Consider the following 21474-nt stretch of genomic DNA (forward strand, 5'->3'; position numbering starts at 1 on the left):
TTCACTCATCTGTTTTCAGAGTTTCATAATATCCTCATTTGCTCTCCTTGTGAGGATATACAGATTGCACTGTTTTGTTTTAACTAAATGAACCCTCACAAAATGGAGGAGTAGCATAAGAACCCTGCAAAGAAAGAAAGAGTGTGTTGAAGATAACAGAAATCCAGGTAAACAACAAGAAAATGGCACTGTCCCTAACCTGATATATGCTTACTATCAGATATATTGTGAAGTGAGAAACAAGGACCATCTAATCAGATCAGACAATAAGTTGGCAAAAACAAATTTAGAAATTACCAAGAGGACAGTGCCTTTTTCTCCACTGGCGTTTATGATAAGTCACACTCTAAGTGTATATTAAGCCTTGAGATATTAGCAAATGATAGAGGTACACTTACCTATAACTTATAGATAAATAAATATAGTACTTATATTAGGTACATGTACAAATATTTTTACTGCTGAAGTTGTGTGATTGAAAAAAAATGAAGGCCACTGTATTAGGGAACTAGACTTGCTTTAAGAAATCCTGGCCCTTTAAGGTAACGTTCTCTGTCACGTGGGCAGAAGCAGATGGCTGGTCTGTGTGGACCCGAGATCAAGGACTTGTTGCTTATTTACTTACAAGCTGCATTTTTAAACAACACTATCTGCATGCTGGTATTCCCTGAAGAAGCTTCCTGTGTGCTGTGAGCCTTTGGAAAAATAATTCCATATTTTATAACAAATAACCATTGAAAACTGTACAATAATGGGAAATACTGAAGTGTAGTTTTATATAATTTTTTCTTCATCTTGTGAGATTTAATTTATATTTTTAAAGTCTCCTGTCTCCTATATGTGTTATTTTTGTTTGCGTCTTTTCTTAGTCTGACAATGATTTTTCTTTCTGGGGAAGAAAATTTACATAACCGCTCCATATGTAAAACAGTGTTGCTTGGTGAGTCATGGTCACAAAAAGTTCCTTTGGAGCATGTGACTGAATCTCTGCCTCAGCCAATTTTTTTTTTTTTTTCCCCATGGCCCTCTTTGACACTCTAAGCCCAGAAGCTCCCCGCTTGCCTGGCCCCTGCTCTCCGAAGGCCACATCAGGTGTTACTGGTTTTCCCAGCTGCCTCTTGGCCCTTGAGGGTGAGAACAAACCTCTGGGGACAGGGCAAGAGGTCACACTTTGAGCCATCCTTGGACCTTGTGAAGCAGGTGCCACTTAATTCTAGGAGTTGGAAGGGAGAGATGCACCAGTCTCCTGCCTCAGCCCTGGAATCCTGATCAGGGTGTGATGTGTTGCTCCCAGTCTGCTCAAGAAGCATCTTTCCTTGGGAGGTGGGGAGTTCAGTGGTGAGTCACTCAAATTAGTCTCTGCTGTTTGGGCACATTACTTATCCTCATTGTATGTCAGTTTTCTCATCTGTAAAATGGGAGTAATAATGCCTATTTCATGGACTTGTGAAAGATGAAATGAGAATCCATATAATGCATTTAGCCTGATAGATACAAGTTGTTAAAAATGTGAGTTACTGTTATCATTATCATGTATTATATAACCAGACTCAGTCTTCAGCTGAATAAGTGGTAGTGGGGGGGAGCTTCATGACTGAAGTAGAATTAAACTCTGACCATACCTATTTAGAGGGATGACCATCTCTCACCCTGAAAATAATAGGATAACAAGATTTCATACTATTTCTCCCACTTAAAACAACCTAAATATAGTCTATAAAAATAGGCTTTGGGAGCAGATAGACTTGGATTCAGATACCAGCTCTGCCACTCACATGATCTTGGGCAAGTCACTCAGCCTCTGTGACAATATGAACAGGGTTTTCATACAGTGATACTGAGTTTGAGAACTATGATGTAAGCATGACATCCAGAAGTGTGTCTGGTGCTTAGTGGGATCCTCATATATTGTCCCTCTTCCCTTTCTTAATAGCCATTAAATAAATCAAGTAATAAATACTTATACTATGAAAAATGAGGATATCTTTATTTTTCAGGGTCTTGAGGCCCATTGTGATACTGTGATATAAGAAGAAATATACATTTGTTTTTTGTCCCTGGTAGAGTATTTCCTTGGGTTCTGTGAGCCATTGTAGCAAATTATTGAATCCCAGGAGGGGGGTTGTGGGAAGCCCTGATTTGTAGCCAAGTTGGGCAGAAGTGTGGGTAACCCGGGGACACACTACTTGCAACTGGTATCTGAAGTGGGGAATAGTCTTGTGGGACTGAGCCCTTAACCTGTGGGGTCTGCACTAACTCGGGTAGTTAATATCAGAACTGAGTTAAATTACAGGGCACCCAGTTGGTATCTGCAGAAAATTGGAGGATTGCCGGGTGTGAAAAACCCTCACATTTGGTGTTGGAAGTATTGTGAGTAAAGAAAAAATTTTCCTTTACCAGTTAGGAATCTCCAATCAGATGGAGACACTTGTAGACACTGATAGAAGAATAAGCATTTACTGAACCCTACTATGTGCCATGCACTGGTTAGGCATTTTGTAATTTCATGTATTCTTTAAAACTCTGTGAGGAGCATGTTAATAACACAACTTTATGGATGAGAGAACTGAAGTTTAGAGAATTTAAGACCTTGTCCCAAGTCAATATGGTGGTGAAAGTCCACGCTGTTCCTACCTCCTGCTTCCCTGCATCGCCCCAGATCTCTGGACCAACAGCTACTACATCTCTAAGGGAGAACACCCCTCTAGTTATAGCCGTTGGTGGTTAAACCAGAACCAGCATGATAAAGTGGTCGTTTGGAACTCTACAAGCCTAGAGGACACTTCGTGTCAGCGGCATAACCCTGGGGGCCTTGGGTAAGAGGAATATGCCTAAATTTCCCCAGCGCCCAATCACAATAACTTCCAAGACACAGTCACCCAGCCAAAGCGTCTATCTAGCTCTCTTATTGCCAACCCAGTGATGGCCCTGTCTATTTGATCTTTTAGTGGTGGAATTTGGGGCCAGTTCTCTTACTAGGGCACAGAATCTTGCTGTCAGGACCAGAGGCGGCAGTTCTCTGGGATTTCATTGATGAAGTTCAGTTGGCAATCCAGGGCAGACTTTGTCAAGAAGAAAGATAGAGAGAGAAACTTCTGTAATGACCGCTAGCTATTAAATGTGACCACCCGCTGAAATCAGTATCCCCTCAAGTTAATCCCAGACTGCCTAAATCAGTTACAGTCAACTATAATTTACGTCACACAGGAGCCACTGGGAGATACAGAGAAGCAGGGTGCGGGAAGGTAATGAGCACAGGCCCACATCAGGACCCAAGCAGATCATTTCTACACTCCTGAGACTGTTGCAGGATCAAGTTCCCAGCCTTCTTTTTAAAAATGAAAATACCCTTTTCTTCTGATTTTAAAATAATGCATGCATATTATGATTGTTTTTGTTTTAAAATCAGACAATAGGAAATGTTTAAAAAGGCAAAAATTTAAAAAAGCAAATGAAAATCTCACCCTTAGTCCTGCCAACTAGTAATAACATTCTGTAAATCCTTGCAAACATTTTTTTTGTTCGTATACCTCTAGCCTCCCCCTCCAATAATTGTTTTAAAAATAGGACTGTATTGTGATTTTATTTTATCACTTCTAACATATCATAAGTATCTACCCAAAGAATACAGATCTCTGTTGCTGTTTTAATGGATTTATGATATCCATTATAGAGATGTACTATAATTTGCTTAGCTATTCCTCTCTTAAATGGTTTCCAGTTGCCATGATGATAAAGAAAGCTGCAACAAACACACTGGTACATCTTTGGTAAATATTTTATCTTGTGTTCAGGTCATTAACCCCGAACTTGAAATTCCACAAGACTTCAGGAACCTCAACCTTACCTATGTGCACTCCCTTGATAAATTATGGCTAAAACATTCATTCACTCATTCATTCATTCAACAAATATTTATTGGGTGAACATGTTCCAGACACAGGCCTATGCTCTGTGGATATGCAGTGAGTTAAAACAGACAAAAATCTCTGCCTTCAGAAAGCTCGCATTTAGAGAGATGAAATTAATGATAAACAAAATAAATGATCTTGTGTAACAAGGTGGCAAGCGTTAAAGAGAAAAATCAGCAAGAAAAGGGGAATTTCTTCTACAGTCATTCAGCATTTATTCTCTCTATCATCGTGCTATTCAGTTTAATTCACTAAACATCTGTTGAGCCCCTACGTTATGTTCTAGGTTACTGCTCTAGGTATTGGGAATGGGGCATGTAGAGCTGAATGAAGTATGAGTCCTAGTGTAGAGAAGCTCACAGTTATTTTCTTTCTTGTGACTTAACCATTTCATCTGTGTGTGTTTCGTCTTCACAACTAGATTAGAAAACCCTCAAGAGCAAGAGTCTGTGTTTTATACTTCTCTTGTGTTCTCCTGAGCTTTTAGCATAATGTTTCTTTTTAACAGAATTAATGGTTAATAAGTGCTTGTTATGTACTGTACTTGTGAAATAGAAATGGCGTTGGTCAATTCAAACTGATCTGGCTCCGGCGGGAAGGAGTATAAAGAGCTTTTTAATTTTTATTTCAAATTATTCTGATGCCATTAATGATATATAGAAGGCAAAATACATAGTAAACTTAGAGAAGATAGTAGAGCCCAGAATCAAATCAAAAATATTTTTCCACTTTTAATATAAACTGTGTTTTCCAGAAAAAAAAACAACCACACATAAATTGGGGGAAAAAAAAAAAAGAAATGATGTTGGTGGTTTTGAGAGATGACAAACTGGGTTCTGATGAGCCAAGAAAGATTCAGGGTGAAAAAAAGGCACTGATTAACATCCAAGGTTAATGAGAAAGCTACCTATTTACATCATGATGCTGACATTAAAAAAAAAAAAACTTGCTCTAAATCATGCATTAATTAAGTATAGTAGTATAGATATGTTAATGTTAAATATAGTAATTTTAGCTCTATTGTGCAAAGCCGGTTGAATAAGTAATACCATTTTTGAAAGAAAAGCAAACCAAGCAGAGACACGTGCTGGGATTTCATCTGGCTCTGTGTGGTTTGTTTAAACTGCCCCCAACATCGGACTAATGCACACCAAATCCTACCTGAAGGGGGCGCTCTAACACTCACTTGCAGTTCAAGGCCTTCGCTCTATAAAGTCCCTCAGTTCTTCCAGCAGACCCTTGTTTTGTGCTCTTTCCCACTTCCTGGCTATCTTCTGGCTGTTTCATCTCTCATTAAAAAAAAGAAAAAAATCCCTGCCATACAAAGTAGGTAACTCTAAAAGTATGAAGTGGTGTAGGATAAGACAGGCTTTATATCTATCATGATGGAATGCCTAATATTTGTCAGGGATTGTATCCTGCCAGCTACATATATTATTTCTAATTCTCAAAGCAACCTTGCAAAAGGAGCAATATTGTCCCCATTTTGCAGAAAAGGACTCTGAGGCTGAGAGAAGTCACAGTGTAAGTATGCACACTGCTCTCTGTAGCTGCCTTTGTTTGTCTGTTTACTTATTATTAGTACCATCATATTATTGTCATAGTTGATGTCATTCTGGCAGAAGTAGTATAATTTTAAAATATTTCTCTTTAAATTTAACACTCATTTCTCCCCCATGGCTTCTCTCAACAAAGACTCTGCCCATCCAGGCTTAAAGGGTTTCAGTGAGGACCTGTAGGCTCTTTCTGGTATTTTCTGGCCTAGCCCTTTGAGCTGAGTAAGACCTGGAACAGGTAAAGCTCCCACAAGGCAGATCCCAGCTGCCTGCAGGACCAGGCAGGGCTTTTGACTAATTCTCATCCTTAAAAAATTTTTTTTTCTAGCTTTATTGAGATTAATTGACATGTAACATTATGTAAGTTTAAGGCATACAATGTGATGATTTAATACACATATATATTGTGAAATGATTACCACAGTAAGGTTAGTTAACACCTTTATCATTTCACATAATTATCTTTTTTTGTGTGTGTGTGGTGAGAACATTTAAGATCTACTCTCTTAGCAACTTTCAAGTGTATAATAAAACAGTATTGTTATCTCTAATCACAATGTTGTGCATTAGATCTCCAGAACTTATTCATCTCATAACTGGAAGTTTATACCCTTTGACCAATATCTCCCCATTTCCCCCAACTCCCAGCCCCTGGCAACGACCATTCTACTCTCTGTTTCTATGAGTTTGGCTTTTTTAGATTCCACATATAAGTGAGATCATACAGTATTTGTCTTTCTCTGTCTTATTTCACTTAACATAATGTCCTCAAGTTCCATCCATGGTGGCACAAATGGCAGGATTGCCTTCTTTGTTGTTGAGCCTTCCTTTCTGATTGCATTTCTCCTGGCACACCCCAGATGGAGAGTGATATAAAGCCCCCATCTGCAGAGTGATATAAAAACCTCAGAACGAAATGGACCTTTTCCCAATGTTCACCACAGCACTTGGGGCCCAGTAGGTACATAATGATTTCTGAGTGGACAAATGACACTATTTACAGAAGTGTATTACTAACTTTTGAAGCCTTTCTCCCAGAATACAAACATAAATTTCAGAGTGGCTATTGCCTGGACTAACATGGATAACTATGAAGACAAAATTATTGAGTCAAATCAGCAAAGTGGCTGACTATGCCGAACTGAGGCCTAATTTAGGGGAGAATTCCTTTAAAAAATTAGCAAAAAGTTATTCTATTTAGTATAAAAACTTCTGCCATTTCCCTAGAGTTAATCGTGGCATCAGGGAGAAGTCAACTCTATATTTTTTACCTCTGTGGTTCTATTATCAAATCCTTCGTTCTTAAAAAAATTTTAAATTATGTAATACATATGCATTATAAAAATAGTAGAAAATACTGACAAGTATGAAGAAGAATTGTACATCACTAATAATTCCACCACCCATAAATAATCACAACTAACATTTTGGTGTATTTCCTTCTCCCATTTTCCCATGCATGTAATGTATATGCATTACAACAATGAAAACACACACGCAGTTGTGCATCCTGCTTTTTTCACTTAAAATAATACAGTGTTTCCCCATATCATTAAATATCCTTAAAATCTTGATTTTAGTGGATGTAGAATATTTTATTGTATTTTTTTATTTTATTGCATAATTTATTATGGACTTCGTCAGGCATCGTTCTGACTCTGTGACTGTATAAAGGCCCCACAATGGATAGCTTAGTGTGTAGTTACTGTACACACCCATGGTTACTTCTTTTTGATCTTCATCTCATTTTTAAACTCCAGACTCAGCTACTTCTAAGGCAATAATTTTTAACCAGTGAGACATGGCCCCTCTGATGGGATGGCAAAGAGTAGGATACGTATAATTTGTAAAGCCTTACTTGAAATTTCCATTGCATTAATTTTTTACTAAGATATTTAACTGTTTGGAAATTACATAGCAAAATGTGGGATTTTATTTTTCTAATGAGGGAATGGGTTAAAAATGCACATTCATTCAAAAATACTTATTGAACATTCACTGCATGTGAGGCCCTGTGCTAGACCCTGGGGATCCAGCCATGAAGAAGACAGACAGGCTGAGAATACATACTAAGGTTTGCATATAACAATTTTAAAGCCTCTAATGGCCTGTACAGATCTTTTTTTTTTTTTTCTTTGTCAGTGTTGTTTGGAGCAAATCAGATTTGTGCTGAGATTAAAAGGGATTCTATATGTTAAGTGCCTGGCAGAGTGCCTGGAATACAGTAGGTCTTCAGCAACTGCCACTGCCCTCCACCTTCCCATCCCCTCAAAACGAAGGTTTCATTCATGTTGGTGGTTGTGCTGAGTCTCACAACTCACTGTGAGACCCAGCATGCAGGGGATGGCTGCTGGCCAGAGCTCTTCTCTACAAACATAGAATCTTGGCATCATCAACACCAGACTCTTTCTAAGCTAAAACCAATATGACTTGGTTTGAAGGGTCAGTAATTTATAGACTTTGGGGTTCAATACTATCCTGTGATCCTGCGTGGCAGGGTTTCTGTGAAATGTTCTCTTTGAAATCATAATGGAAATTTGGGGGTCATTCAGTGTTACCTTTGCATTTTACATCACTATTAACTCTCCCTTTAAACCTCAGAGTTGCTGATGCTCAGTTTCTCAAGATCATTTCTTGCTTTGGGAACAACTTCTCATAACATTGAAAGAGATTTGGCCATTTGGGGGAAGATGGAAAGGTGATGTGATGGAAAAGGAGGATGAAAACTGTTCTCCTTTGATGGGCCAACTCTCCCCACTCCCCACAGCACTCAGGGGAGAAATACAAGATTATTTGGGAGAGTAAAGTTCTCATCGTGAATTTTTTTCTTTTCCTTAAGCATACAACCCATACATTTTCTCAGAAGGAATCTTGTCTCTTATGTACATTGTTTTCAGCGTGGGTCTGCTGCAAACACAGCTGGATAGCCAGGCACCTCTGCAGAAGTTCACCCAGAAGGTTAGTGGCTTATTTTGTGAAAGTTCTAGTTGGTCCTGGTGACCCATAACTTCTTGAAGATATTGTCCTTAGGGACTGAAAGCTAAAAAAATCATTTTCTGGCCTTGATGAAGTGAACCAAAGACATATGTTTAGAGAGGCTGTTGAACTCAGAGCTGGGTTATAAGTAAGGAAAAATGTTATCTACCTCTTCTTACCTCCTCTATTACCCTTGGTATTCTAGATATATTTGTTTCTTTTTCTTCAGGGCATTTAAAATTAAAAAAAATCTTTTTGAAATCCCATCATAATACCATGTTTCCTAAAGTAAATCTAACCTAGCATGAAGAAATTATTAACCAAGTTTCTTTTATCCACATTAAAGAGCTATTTGAGGGCCTCCCTGGTGGCGCAGTGGTTGAGAGTCCGCCTGCCAGTGCAGGGGACATGGGTTCGTGCCCCAGTCCGGGAGGATCCCACATGCCGTGGAGCGGCTGGGCCCGTGAGCCATGGCCGCTGAGCCTGCACGTCCGGAGCCTGTGCTCCGCAATGGGAGAGGCCACAACAGTGAGAGGCCCGCGTACTGCAAAAAAAAAAAAAAAAAAGAGCTATTTGAAACATTGATCTTCTGACCACCCTTGATAAACCACAGCCATCTGATAAGTCTCCAAGGTGGACTTACTACTAGTTGAATACATGATATACTCTGTACTTCAATAGAGCAAGTTTGGACAGACACAGAGCTGTAATGGAAAATGAAGCAGAGGGATTTATATGCCTAATTAAAGTAGCAAACTCTCAAATCCAGACCCATAAATTGACTTTTAGAGTTCTGATTGCTGGAAGAGTTGCAAATAAAAGCAGTTTGAGGTGAGAGATCATTTTTCCGGAAGCAGGTGAGCCCAGTGATTTAAAAATTGAAAGCTTTTACTCTTAGTAATTTCACTTATGACGAGAGTGTAAATTTTATCTGAATTATAACTATATATAAATCTAATTTATGAAAATCTGTCAAAAGAATCCTAGACTCTATATAGCAGATATAGCTTGAGAATCATAGGATTATTTAGCTAATAAACTCTAAAGTATATAAGACATAGAATTTAAAATTTGTTGTGTTTGGATAAAGTTATATATAAATTAAAAAAGGAATCTGGAAAAATACTGGACCTCAAACAAGAGTAAGAAGGCTCATTCACTGGTGTCATCCACACAAGGCCATAATACATTTGTTTTCTCTTTCATTTTGTCGTTCTGAAAATATTTTTCTGATCGATAGCTGTTTATCATGTCCTGTGTTGCTCCATTTTATTTTCATTTTGGGCCTTTCAAAGGATAAAAGTGCTTTTTTTTTTTTTGCGGTACGCGGGCCTCTCACTCTTGTGGCCTCTCCTGTTGCGGAGCACAGGCTCCGGACGCGCAAGCTCAGCGGCCATGGCTCACGGGCCCAGCCACTCCGCGGCATGTGGGATCTTCCCGGACCGGGGCACGAACCCGTGTCCCCTGCATCGGCAGGCGGACTCTCAACCACTGCGCCACCAGGGAAGCCCTAAAAGTGCTTTTTAATCATATCGGTAACATAAACCATAATGAAATTTTTTTTCCTTCACAAATGCATCAAGACTGTGAGCAGCTTACTACCCTGTGAGCTCCTTTTGGATAGAACCATGCCATTCTGCCCTGGATGCCCAGCTCCGAGTTCAGTGTGTGGCTCTATAAACATGAGTTCACCCTCCTACACTGTTGGTGGGAATGTAAGTTAGTGCAACCACTATGGAGAAGACTATGGAAGTTCCTCAAAGAACTAAAAATAAGAGTTGCTGTATGATCCAGCAATCCTGCTGCTGGGCATCTATCCAGACAAAACTATAATGCAAAAAGATACACATATCCCTACATTCAGAGCAGCACTACTCACAATAGCCAAGACATGGAAACAATATAAATGTCCATTGACAGATGAATGGATAAAGAAGATGTTGTACATATATACAATGGAATATTAGCCATAAAAAGAATGAAATAATGCCATTTGCAGCAACATGGATGGACCCTGGAAATTATCATACTAAGTGAAGTAAGTCAGACAGAGAAAGACAAACATCATATGATATCCCTTATATGTGGAATCTAAAATATGACACAAATAAACTTATCTATGAAACCGAAACAGACTCACAAACACAGAGAACAGACCTGTGGTTGCCAAGGGGGAAGGGGTTGGGGGGGGGATGAAGTGGGCCTTTGGGGTTGGCAGATGCAAGCTATTATATATAGGATGAATAAACAACAAGGTCCTAATGTATAGCACAGGGAACTATATTCAATATCTTGTGATAAACCATAATGGAAAAGAATGTAAAAAAGAATGTATATATATATGTGTAACTGAATCACTTTGCTGTACAGCAGAAATTAACACAACATTGTAAATCAACTATACTTCAATAAAAAATAAAATAAAATAAAAACACGAGTTCACATGAATTAAGGGAACCAGAACATCCTGGGCATTCCTTGGTCATCCCTGAGCCTGAGGAAAGCAGTCGATTGGGTTGTCCTGTCAGCTGGGAAGTAGCAGAAACCGTGCTGGGGACAGTTGTGGAATTTGGAGGTTTCGGATCTTCAGTACCACAAGGGCCTCATTTTTTGTAAAGTGAGAAAGAGATTTGGAAACAGAGAACCTGAATAGACAAAAATGTAGAACACAGGAAAAATTCCTAGAGAGTCGATAAACTTGGTTGCAGAAAAGAAATGTGATCCTTCCCATACAGCAGAAAGTCTTCAGCTGGTCTCCTTCAAGGTTGAGCAACTCCCTGCCTGCCGGAGGGAAGAAGGATGACTGGGGGGAGCTAATGGGCTCCCTATTATCAGCTGTAAACTAGACACGTATTTGCTTCCATATATTTGGCACATAGTAAGCAGGGAATAATGATCGGGTCCAAATTATTCATCTGTTCCTCTGTAAGTGGCAAAGTTAGCATCAGCTGATGCAGTCAGTGAGAATCAGGTCTGATACAATCAGCAGGGGACACTCCCTCAGTGACTGCACAAAAAGTTCAAGGTGGCTTGTTTGGGATGAGAAGAATCCACTTGAGGTTGTCCTCTCGCCCTTCAGCACTGTCCCCTCTGTAGTTAGCCCTCAGACCAGCTCCCAGTCCTGCCACCTACAGCTCTTTAAACAGCCCTCCTCCTCTGCAGGACCTCATAGCTACTTCTCATCACCCTGGCAATTGCAATGAGAACCCAGGATTCACTTGCCGGGGTACGCCACAGCCTTTACCAGAGTGCCCTGGACAACCCCACTTTCTTTTTCTTGAATATTCCAGTCTGTCCTGTTAATACACTCGTTCCATACTCTAGACAGACTTGGATTTGAATTTGCAAGACAAGCTGAAGAAGATAACGAAGCTCTTTAAGACTCAACATCCTCATCTCTAAAATGTAGGGTGACCACCCATCATGGGTTTGCCTAGGATGCAGAACTTTTAGTGTCAAAACCAAGAATGTCTCAAACAAACCAGGGTGAGTTGGTCATCTTACTAAAACAGGAATAATAACACCTCATTTCTTGTGTAGATGAAATGTAATATTGTTTGCGGAGTATCTGTCAGGAGTAAGTATTCAATAAATGCCAGCCTCCTACCTTCCTTAATCAATTAAAAGTATTTGTGAAAAAGGGTTTGTGGAATACCTGCCAGGTACCCCTCTAGGTACAGGGGGGGCTGTGATCAAGTGAGACCTGAAACACAATTCCTGTCTTCAAGGTGCTCACAATCAGGTTGGAGATATAACATTAATGCATATGAAATTGATATTTTATTTACTTATACTTTTATACTCCATTTCTTTCCCAAAAAAGACTGGAGGAAGCTCAGAATAAATGATACAGATACATGAAAATAAGAGTTGAAGGACGACAGCCACATAATTAGAGAGACAGTGGTGGAACAATTATACTAGAAACCCAAGGCTAAGGAAAGCTATTCCAACTGAATCCAAAACAGCCAGGAACAAAACAAGAATAACACAGAGCAGACTGAATTAAACAGTAAATTATATGGTATCAGTTTCAGAAGTTCAAGGTAGTGGTCTAAAAGTTCAAGGTGGAGTTCAGTGATGATTTCCCTCAAACCAGCTGCAGTGATTATGGGCAGGATGCCCCCTGCATGCCTCCATTTCCTCTCAAAAACAGGGAGAATGCTTCTCGTGACAAGACATCAACTATCAATAATGCATGTGTGTTTCCAAACTCTCCCCTTCTCCTGCCCACTAGGGAGACTGTGTTACCCAAGTTTCTCCCAAGGCACAGGAAAAAGAGCAAAGGCCTGGAGGCAGAGTTTAGAAGAAATTTTTTCTCAATAATTTAGGAGAAGAGAGAAGAGAGGGAAGGCTGTGGTGGGTGAGGGAAATAGATGAAAGAGGATTTTTAGGAAGTGTTGTCCAGAGTCAAGTATTCCCTTTACAGTGCTTGAGTAATTTTGGAAATTTCTTTTTAGCTGGCAGACTGTCTTTCTTTGATCCCAGCCTGACTCTGAGACATGAGCTGATGGGTGAATGAAGGAGAAGGCACTTTGCGAAGGCCACGTTTGAAGCTGGATCTGAATCCTCTGCTAGTAGCTCAGACCCTCTGCTTCCTCTCTTCAGTCAAAAAGGAAAAATTCAAAAGACTTGGACAATTGGGATTCTGGCTCGTTGGTTTCATAGTTGTACATCTTTGGACAAGTTACTTACCCTGTCAAATACTCAAATTCCTCATCTGTAAAATGGATTATTTGAAGAGAAATAAGATAATGTATTTGCATATAAAGCCCTTAGCACAGTACCAGGCCCTCAGTAAATGTCAGTTCCCTTCCTTCCTTCCCGTTTTGCAATCCCATCGTTTTATGAGTAATTGACAGTAGGTGGAAAATTCATTCCTCCTGGACCAGCCCTATGCAAAGCTGAAAGTCCCATGTCTCTCTCCTACCTATCTCTTCCTCCAACTACTCCCCATACCTCCCAGGTACACCCACGTAGGAGTCTACTTATCCAGAGATCTGCCTTTCCTGTGTCTGTCCCTTGGGTTTGCAATTGCTCCTTCAGGGCAGTGACCACAGCTTTCTAACTTGATGGGTAGTGTAGAGCACAAAATCAGACAGATGCTGTAACAGAACAAAAACCCTTCTGTTGCTCTGCCATTGTTTTACAACTCTCATCTTTCCTCTACTTCATTCCCATGGTCTGGATCTAACACCTAGAATGGCTCCAGTTCTGAAGCTTAACACCCAACTTTCTTTCTGATAACAGCATCCCACCCTTGCAGCTCATTCACTCCCTTAACACACACTTTCAACCCCAGTGTGACCTCTGGTTCCAGAACTGCTCATTTGGCCCCCAACTCTTTTCTCCCTTTGGCTCTACTTCTTTTCTTACCATGATCCATCCCTTCAGTTGTTCTCTCACCATTTCCCTTTACCTTCGTTCCCCATGTACAACATACCTTCGTTGTCCATCTACTCCAGAACAGTCAGCCCTGGATCAATCCAGCCACTTACACTCAGGCCAATGAGCTCTGCTAAGGAAAATCGCATCACCATACAAATTCACACTTTCTAACCTCCCAGGGCTCGGTGCTGCTGGAAATTCTCCTTGTGTCTTAGTGTTTCTCCCATCTCCTTAGCAACTACTCCATATTCCACTTTTATCCTTAAATCTACCCTTCCATCTTCCTCTGTCTCCTCAATGACCTTGTCCTTTAGTTTCATGGTGGGAACTGAGAGCTTCTTTCAAGGTCTTCCTTGCACCCCTGAGCTGCTCAGAGATTTCAGCCTGGACCATCCTTTTCCTCTTCCTAATTCCCTCAGTGGAAGATGATCTCACTCCATCAATCATTCCAGATTTCTTTATTAAATTTCAGATTGTTCCATTCGATTAGCCCTGTTCCTTCAGTGTGTAAATTTGCTCACTTTTTTCTCCTCGAAAAATTCCTGTCACCACATTACTTACCCTTATCCCCAGTTATTGTATTATGGGGCAGGAGTAAAAATGTTAACAAATGTATATCCACAGACTCTTCCCTTAATCCACCCTCTAATGAGAGTTCTGTCATTGCCATCTTGGCCTTTCCTCTCCCTCCTTCTGCAGGGGAAGGATTGTTTTTGTCTTTCCTGCTGTTGCAGAATCTGGGCAATGAGGCAAGAGGGGACTAGAAGGAACTCAGAGTAGCTGAGTGGATCTGCATGGTAAACAGCTGTGTCAAAGATGAGGCAGAAGATAAGAGAACTTGCCTGAGTGGGATTTCCATAAGTATTTTAGGGGAAGAGATGGAGGTTTTAAAAAATGTAGACTCTCAGGTACCACAGTAGACTCACTGAACCAGAATATGCATTTTTTTCTTCATGTTATAGATTTAACAAGTTTCCCTAGGTAATCTGTACATTAAGGTTTGAGAAGCACACACAAATTAACTAAAAACAGACCATAGGTATAAATATGAAAACCTAAGAATATCAAACTTCTAGAAGAAAATATAGGGGAAACACTTATGATCTTGGGTTGGGCAAAGAGTTCTTAGGTATAACAAAAAACAGAGCAAACAAAAACTATGATCCATAAAAAGAAAAAAATAGATAAATTGGACTTCACCAATATTAAAAACTTCTTTACACTTCAAAAGACATGATTAAGAAAATGAAAAGACAAGCCACAGATTGGGAGAGAATATTTGCAAGTAACATATCTGATAAGAGATTGTATCCAGAATATATAGAAAACTCTCAAAACTCAACAATAAAAAAGCTAAAACAATCCAAATTAAAAGTGGGCAAAAGATTTGAATATACATTTCATTAAAGAAGATATATGAATGGCTAATAAGTACATGAAAGCAAGCTCAACATCATTAGTCATGATGGAAATGCAAATTAAACCACATTGAGATACCACTACATACCCTCTAGAAGAGCTATAAGCAAAACAATTGAAAAGACCAAGCTGCATGCCAGTGGGAATATAAAATGGCATAGCCACTGGAAAATAGTTTAGCAAATTCTTCAAAGGTTACATATAAAGTTAAGACAGAGCCCAGAAATTACACTCCTAGGATTCTACTCAAGAGAAACGAAAATGTGTATCTACACAAAGATATGTATATGATAGTTCATAGAGGCATTATACATAATAGCCAAAAACTTGAAACAGTTCAGTTGTTTATGAAGGCAGGAATGCATGAGCAGCAGTGACTCTAGAAGTCACTGTCATCAGTAGCCAGTCAGGACAGGTGCACAGGTGCTTAGCACTTTCCAGCATGCCTTTGTTTCCTCCTCTCCATGTCCAGCTCATGTCCCCAACTGCTAGCCCTACTGACCAGTAGTGGCCCCAGGCCCACCACAAGACACTTGACTGGACCCATGGAAGCACGAAAGCTTCCCCTAGACCTACCCACGAGGCTCCCTTCATAAGTGGTTGGACATGTCTGGCTTCTCAGATTGATTGAGTGACTCTTCCCCTGATCAGCCAATATCACTTTCAGGTCTTTACTTCCCCAGCTCCTTGCACAACTGTGAAAGGTCTTATTCCTATAATAAGTCCTTTGTCCCATAACACCAGTCACTCTGTTCCCCTGACTGAACACTGTTATTGGTACCAAAAGTGGTTCCAGGGGAACAGAACCTTAAGGATAGGAATATGGAATTGGTTGACTGATCTGACTAGATTTAAAGGCATTAAAGACTCTGTTGCTTATGGTAAAGTGGACACTGGTAGTCCATGGCATTTAAGTGAAGTGGCAAACTTACATGACCACCTGTAATCACCTGCAATCAAGTTCTTAGGAAAAACAAGGCATTGAGTATTAAGTGGCTGCTGCCACAGAAAATTAGAGTGCAAATAAAAATTGTAAAGAATTTGGTTGCTTTTAAGTACACTGGAGAGCTTGGGTAAAGAAAATGATGAGCTCAGTGCTCTACATGCCCAGATCCAAGTGATAAACCAGAAAGCCCTGAAAGAAACTTTGTCTTCTGTAGGTTCAGGGCCAAGATTTCTGAAATCCAAACCCAAGGTCTAATCTTGAAGCGGGCTGAATTACAAGGCAAAAAGAATTTACCTCAGTGAATGTACTGAAAACCATTGAATTGTATGCTTTAAAGGGGTGAATCATACAGTATATGAATTATTGGGTTGGCCAAATAGTTCATTCGTTTTTTTCCTTAAGATGGCTCTAGTAGTAATTAGTTGCCTTTAACTTCATTGAGAAGTTTTGTTAGATTGTATTGTGACAGCTGTCATATCAGCGTGCATTTAAAAAAAGACATCAAAATTGGTGAATTTTTGTGTAGCCAGTTTAATATTGAAGATGGAAGAAAAAAAGCAACGTTTTCAGCATATTATGCTTTAGTATTTCAAGAAAGGTAAAAATGCAACCGAAACACAAGAAACAAAAGATTTTTGCAGTGTATGGAGAAGGTGCTGTGACTGATTGAACGTGTCAAAAGTGGTTTGTGAAGTTTCGTGCTGGAGATTTCTTGCTGGACGATGCTCCACACTCAGGTAGACCAGTTGAAGTTGATAGCAATCAAATCGAGACATTAATTGAGAACAATCATTGTTATACCTCACAAGAGATAGCCAACATACTCAAAATATCCAAATCAACCGTTGAAAATCATTTGCACCAGCTTGGTTATGTTCATTGCTTTGAAGTTTGGGTTCCACATAAGTTAAGCAAAAAAAAAACCTTCTTGACTGTATTTCCACATGTGATTCTCTACTTAGACATAATGCAAATGTTCAGTTTTTAAATCTAATTGTGACGGGCGATGAAAAGTGGATACTGTACAACAGTGTGGAACAGAAGAGATCATGGAGCAAGTGAAATGAACCATCACCAACCATACTAAAGGCCGGTCCTCATCCAAAGAAGGTGATGTTGTGTATATGGTGGGATTGGAAGAGAGTCCTCTATTATGAGCTCCTTCTGGAAAACCAAACAGTTAATTCCAACAAGTACTGCTCCCAGTTAGACCAACTGAAAGTGGCACTCGATGAAAAGCATCCAGAATTAGTCAACAGAAAATGCATAATCTTCCATCAGGATAACGCAAGACCACATGTTTCTTTGATGACCAGGCAAAAGCTGTTACAGCTTGGCTGGGAAGTTCTGATTCATCCGCCGTATTCATCAGACATTGCAACTTTAGATTTCCATTTATTTTGGTCTTTACAAAATTCTCTTAATGGAAAAAATTTCAATTCCCTGGAAGACAGTAAAAGGCACCTGGAACAGTTCTTTGCTCAAAAAGATAAAAAGTTTTGGGAAGATGGAATTATGAAGTTGCCTGGAAAATGGCAGAAGGTAGTGGAACAAAAAGGTGAATATATTGTTCAGTAAAGTTCTTGGTGAAAATGAAAAACGTGTCTTTTATTTTTACTTAAAAACTGAAGGCAATTTTTGGTCAATCCAATACATCTTTCAAAAGCTATTACCAAAAAACCCCACAAAATTTACAACCTTGAAAGTTTTTCTGTTAAAGTTAGGGCACTGATTGGGAAGAGAAGGATTCTGAAAATTGGGAGGGGGACACATGGGCAGTTTCTGATGAACTTGAGGACTTTAGACTCTAAATTCTGCCAAGCCTCCTGTGTCAGTAGAAGCAATCCTTCCTTCCCCGGTCTGAGGAGGTCAGCCTCCCCATCTCAGACCCCGTAATGATCTCTCCTAAAGTGGGTGACTTGCAAGGGACTGTTGATTTCCCTTAGGACCTACCCCTACCCTAGACCCTTTCCCTGTCCCTCTACAGTCACTGATGATCTCATGCAAGCTTATGGCTTTAAGTGCCATCTCTATGCTGATGACTCAAATTTATAGCTTCAGTTCAGACCTCTCTCCTGAACTCCAGACTCATATATTCAATTGCTTTTTTTAAGTCTCTGCTTGGATGCCTAATAGGCATCTCAAAATTAACTTGTCACAAGGGAGCCCTTTTAGTTTCCCTCCCCCATCTTGCTCCTCCATGGCTAAAATTCTTGGTGTCGTTCCTTCCCTCTTCTCTTTCTCTTACACCCACATCTAATACATTAGTCAATCCTTCAAAACTATCTCCATTAGTTACTACTTCTTGTGGTCACCGCTGCCATCACCTGGCCTGAGACTTTTTTTATCATCTGTCACCTGTGTTTTTGGAGTGGCCTCCTAGCTGGTCTCTTGCTTCTAGCTCTGCCCCCTTTCAGTCTCTTTCCAACACAGTAGCCGCGGTGACCCTGTCAAAATGCAAGTCATATAGTATTACTCCTCTGCTCAAAACCATGTAACAGCTTCCCAGTTCCCTCAGGGTAAAAGCTAGTTGTTACAATGGTCTACAGGACCCTAGATGATCTGCCTCCCCCCCCACCTCACTCCACCCAGCCACACTGGCTGTCCCAGGGGTTCTTGAATGTGCTGGGTTTACTTCACCCCAGGGCCTCTGCTCAGAATGCTCGCCCCCCAGATAACCATGCCCCTTGGGTCTCAGGGTTTCTCAGCACTTTCCCAGTGAGGACTTCCCTGGCCACCATATTTAAACTCTCAAACTCTCTCCACTCTTAATGTTCCTATCACCTCTCCTGTTCATGTCTCTTCCTATTACTTACCACTCTGCCACATACTACATATGGGTGGGGATTTTCATCCCCCCCCCCACTGCTATATCCCCAGTGTCTAACACTATGGCTGGCACATAGTAGGCTCTTGATAAAAAACTGTAGAACGATGCATATATCCAGAGAAAACTCTAATTCAAAAAGATACATGCACCCCAGTGTGCATAGCAGTACTATTTACAATAGCCAAGACATGGAAGCAACCTAAATGTCTTTTCCTATAATAGAAAAGAATCCAAAAAAGAATATATATATATATATATATATATATATGTATATATACACATGTATGTATATAACTGAATCACTTTGCTGTACACCTGAAACTAACACAACATTGTAAATCAACTATACTTCAATTAAAAAATAAAGGGAAAATCAATATAAAATCTAAATAAATAAATAAAAACTCGGAGCATGAAAGAATGCAAATAATTGACATGGGGTGTATAGTAGATACTCAATTATGTTAGTTGTCACTATTTACCTGATTATTTCAACTACACAGTCAGGAGGTATTCTAGACTATTTCTTCCTTTTCTTCTGCCCACTCCCATATCTAAATAGTCACAAAATTCTGTAGCATCTACCTTAGCCTAAGCCCTCATCATTTCTCACCTGGATTATTGTAATAGGCTCCAGACTGAATCCTGTCCTTTTCCCCTCTTTCTTTTCTCTTTTGCTAAACATTGCTGCTCGAGTTTCAAAATCACAAATCTGATCATGTCAGTCTCCTGCCTAAAATTCTTCAGTGGCTCCCCGGACCTGTCAGAGTTTACGCTTTTTCACTTAGTACACAAATCCTTTCGTGACCCAGCCCTCTGACCCCCTTTCTGGCCTCTTCTCCTGAGATTCTTCTTCACACCTTTCGCTTCAATCCAACAGGGCCACTCAGTTTCCCATAGAGCAATGTTCTTTTACACCTTCTTGCTTCTGTATATGCAGTCCCTGCTGCCTGAAATGACTTTCTTTTTCCTCTGTCTCTTTTTAAACTCTAGCAAATCCTACTCATCTTTCACATCTCATCTCAAGCGTGACGGACTCCAGAAATTCTTCCTGGACTCCTCAGTCTGATTTAGGTAGCACTTTTCTGTACATTGCCCATCACAGCACTTCAGTCCTGCAGTGGAACTGGTAGTGCGCTGGTTTGCTGTCCCCACTAGTGAATACAAACCTGGAGGGTAGGAGAGGTGTCACACTATACTTAACACCTCCATGTCTAGCACAGAAATGAGGGGGCCGGAAGTGTTTGCTGAAATCATGATGGTTGTAAGGTTAAGACTCTGCTAGCTTCTTGAGGCTGCCTTGCCTAGAAACAGAGAGGCAGGCTGGAAGCCAGGAAGCAAGACATTCATACAAGGGACATTTAGAGTTGGTCTGCTCTTGGGGTTAGAGAGTAACCACTTCAGAGAGAATAGGGAATGGGCCAGGCTCTATAAAACAGCAATGGTAGGAAAAGCACTTTGTATTTTGCACACTTAATTTGAAGAATGTTTCTGACATTTTCTTTGTGGCATTTCCTTTGTATTATCCCTTAGTATGTAACAAAGTCTAATGGAAAATTCCAGTCTGCCTTAGCTGTTCTAAAATAATCCATGAAAAACAATTTGGGTCCATGAATGAGCCATAGTATTAAAGGTGCAGCCATTCCCCTCCTGGTGATGGCAGCAAGAATGTCTTCCAGATAGAAGAATTTTAATTGATCTATCACTTTGGAGGGCTTAAGGTTTCCCTCTATGCTTTCACCAAAAGGAAGGTAAAATTTACAGCACACAGTCCTCCCCACCCTATGGATATTCTTTCCTGAGCTGAAAACTTGAAGCTTCAGAGTTTTCTTTTAGGAAAGAGGCTTTCCCCCTTCACAGAGACTTAATAAATACTTGGAATGAGGACGTTTTCTGATTGGTTGTCCAGACATAAAGACGCATTCTGATTGGTCGGTGCCCAGGTGGATGGAGTGGGTGAAGGGTAGGAGGGTGGTGATGGAAAGGCGCCGAAAGCCCCCTCTGCTCAGAGCGAGTACAAAGGCGCAACCGATGGTGAGCACATAAACATATTACTCAACAGTGAGAATTTCATTCTTTTCAAATAAGCTGTTGTAAGAAAGGGGCAAACATTTAAGCAACAGTTGGAGTGTTTGCAACTGCAACTCCCGCTGATGAATTTAAGATGGTAAAAGGGCGACAGGGGACATTGGCTCAGAACAGAGCGTTAAGGCTGTGATAATAGAAAGCAATCTGTTCAAGGCGAGGTCTTGGAGGGCAGAGAAAACAAAAATAAAACCAAGCAAGCGAAAAGGGTAAATAATGGAGAGGCAATAACAACCACTTTATACGACATTAATAAATCTTGAAAGACAGATACGGATGCTGAAGTCGAGGGGTTGGACTCTCTCAGAACCCCGGTGACGCTGGGAAAAGTGAAGATGTTAGAGGAGCGGTACAAGTAATAAA

The sequence above is a fragment of the Mesoplodon bidens genome (assembly GCF_964165515.1).
Source record: "Mesoplodon bidens genome assembly, chromosome: 2".
Taxonomy (NCBI): Eukaryota; Metazoa; Chordata; class Mammalia; order Artiodactyla; family Ziphiidae; genus Mesoplodon; species Mesoplodon bidens.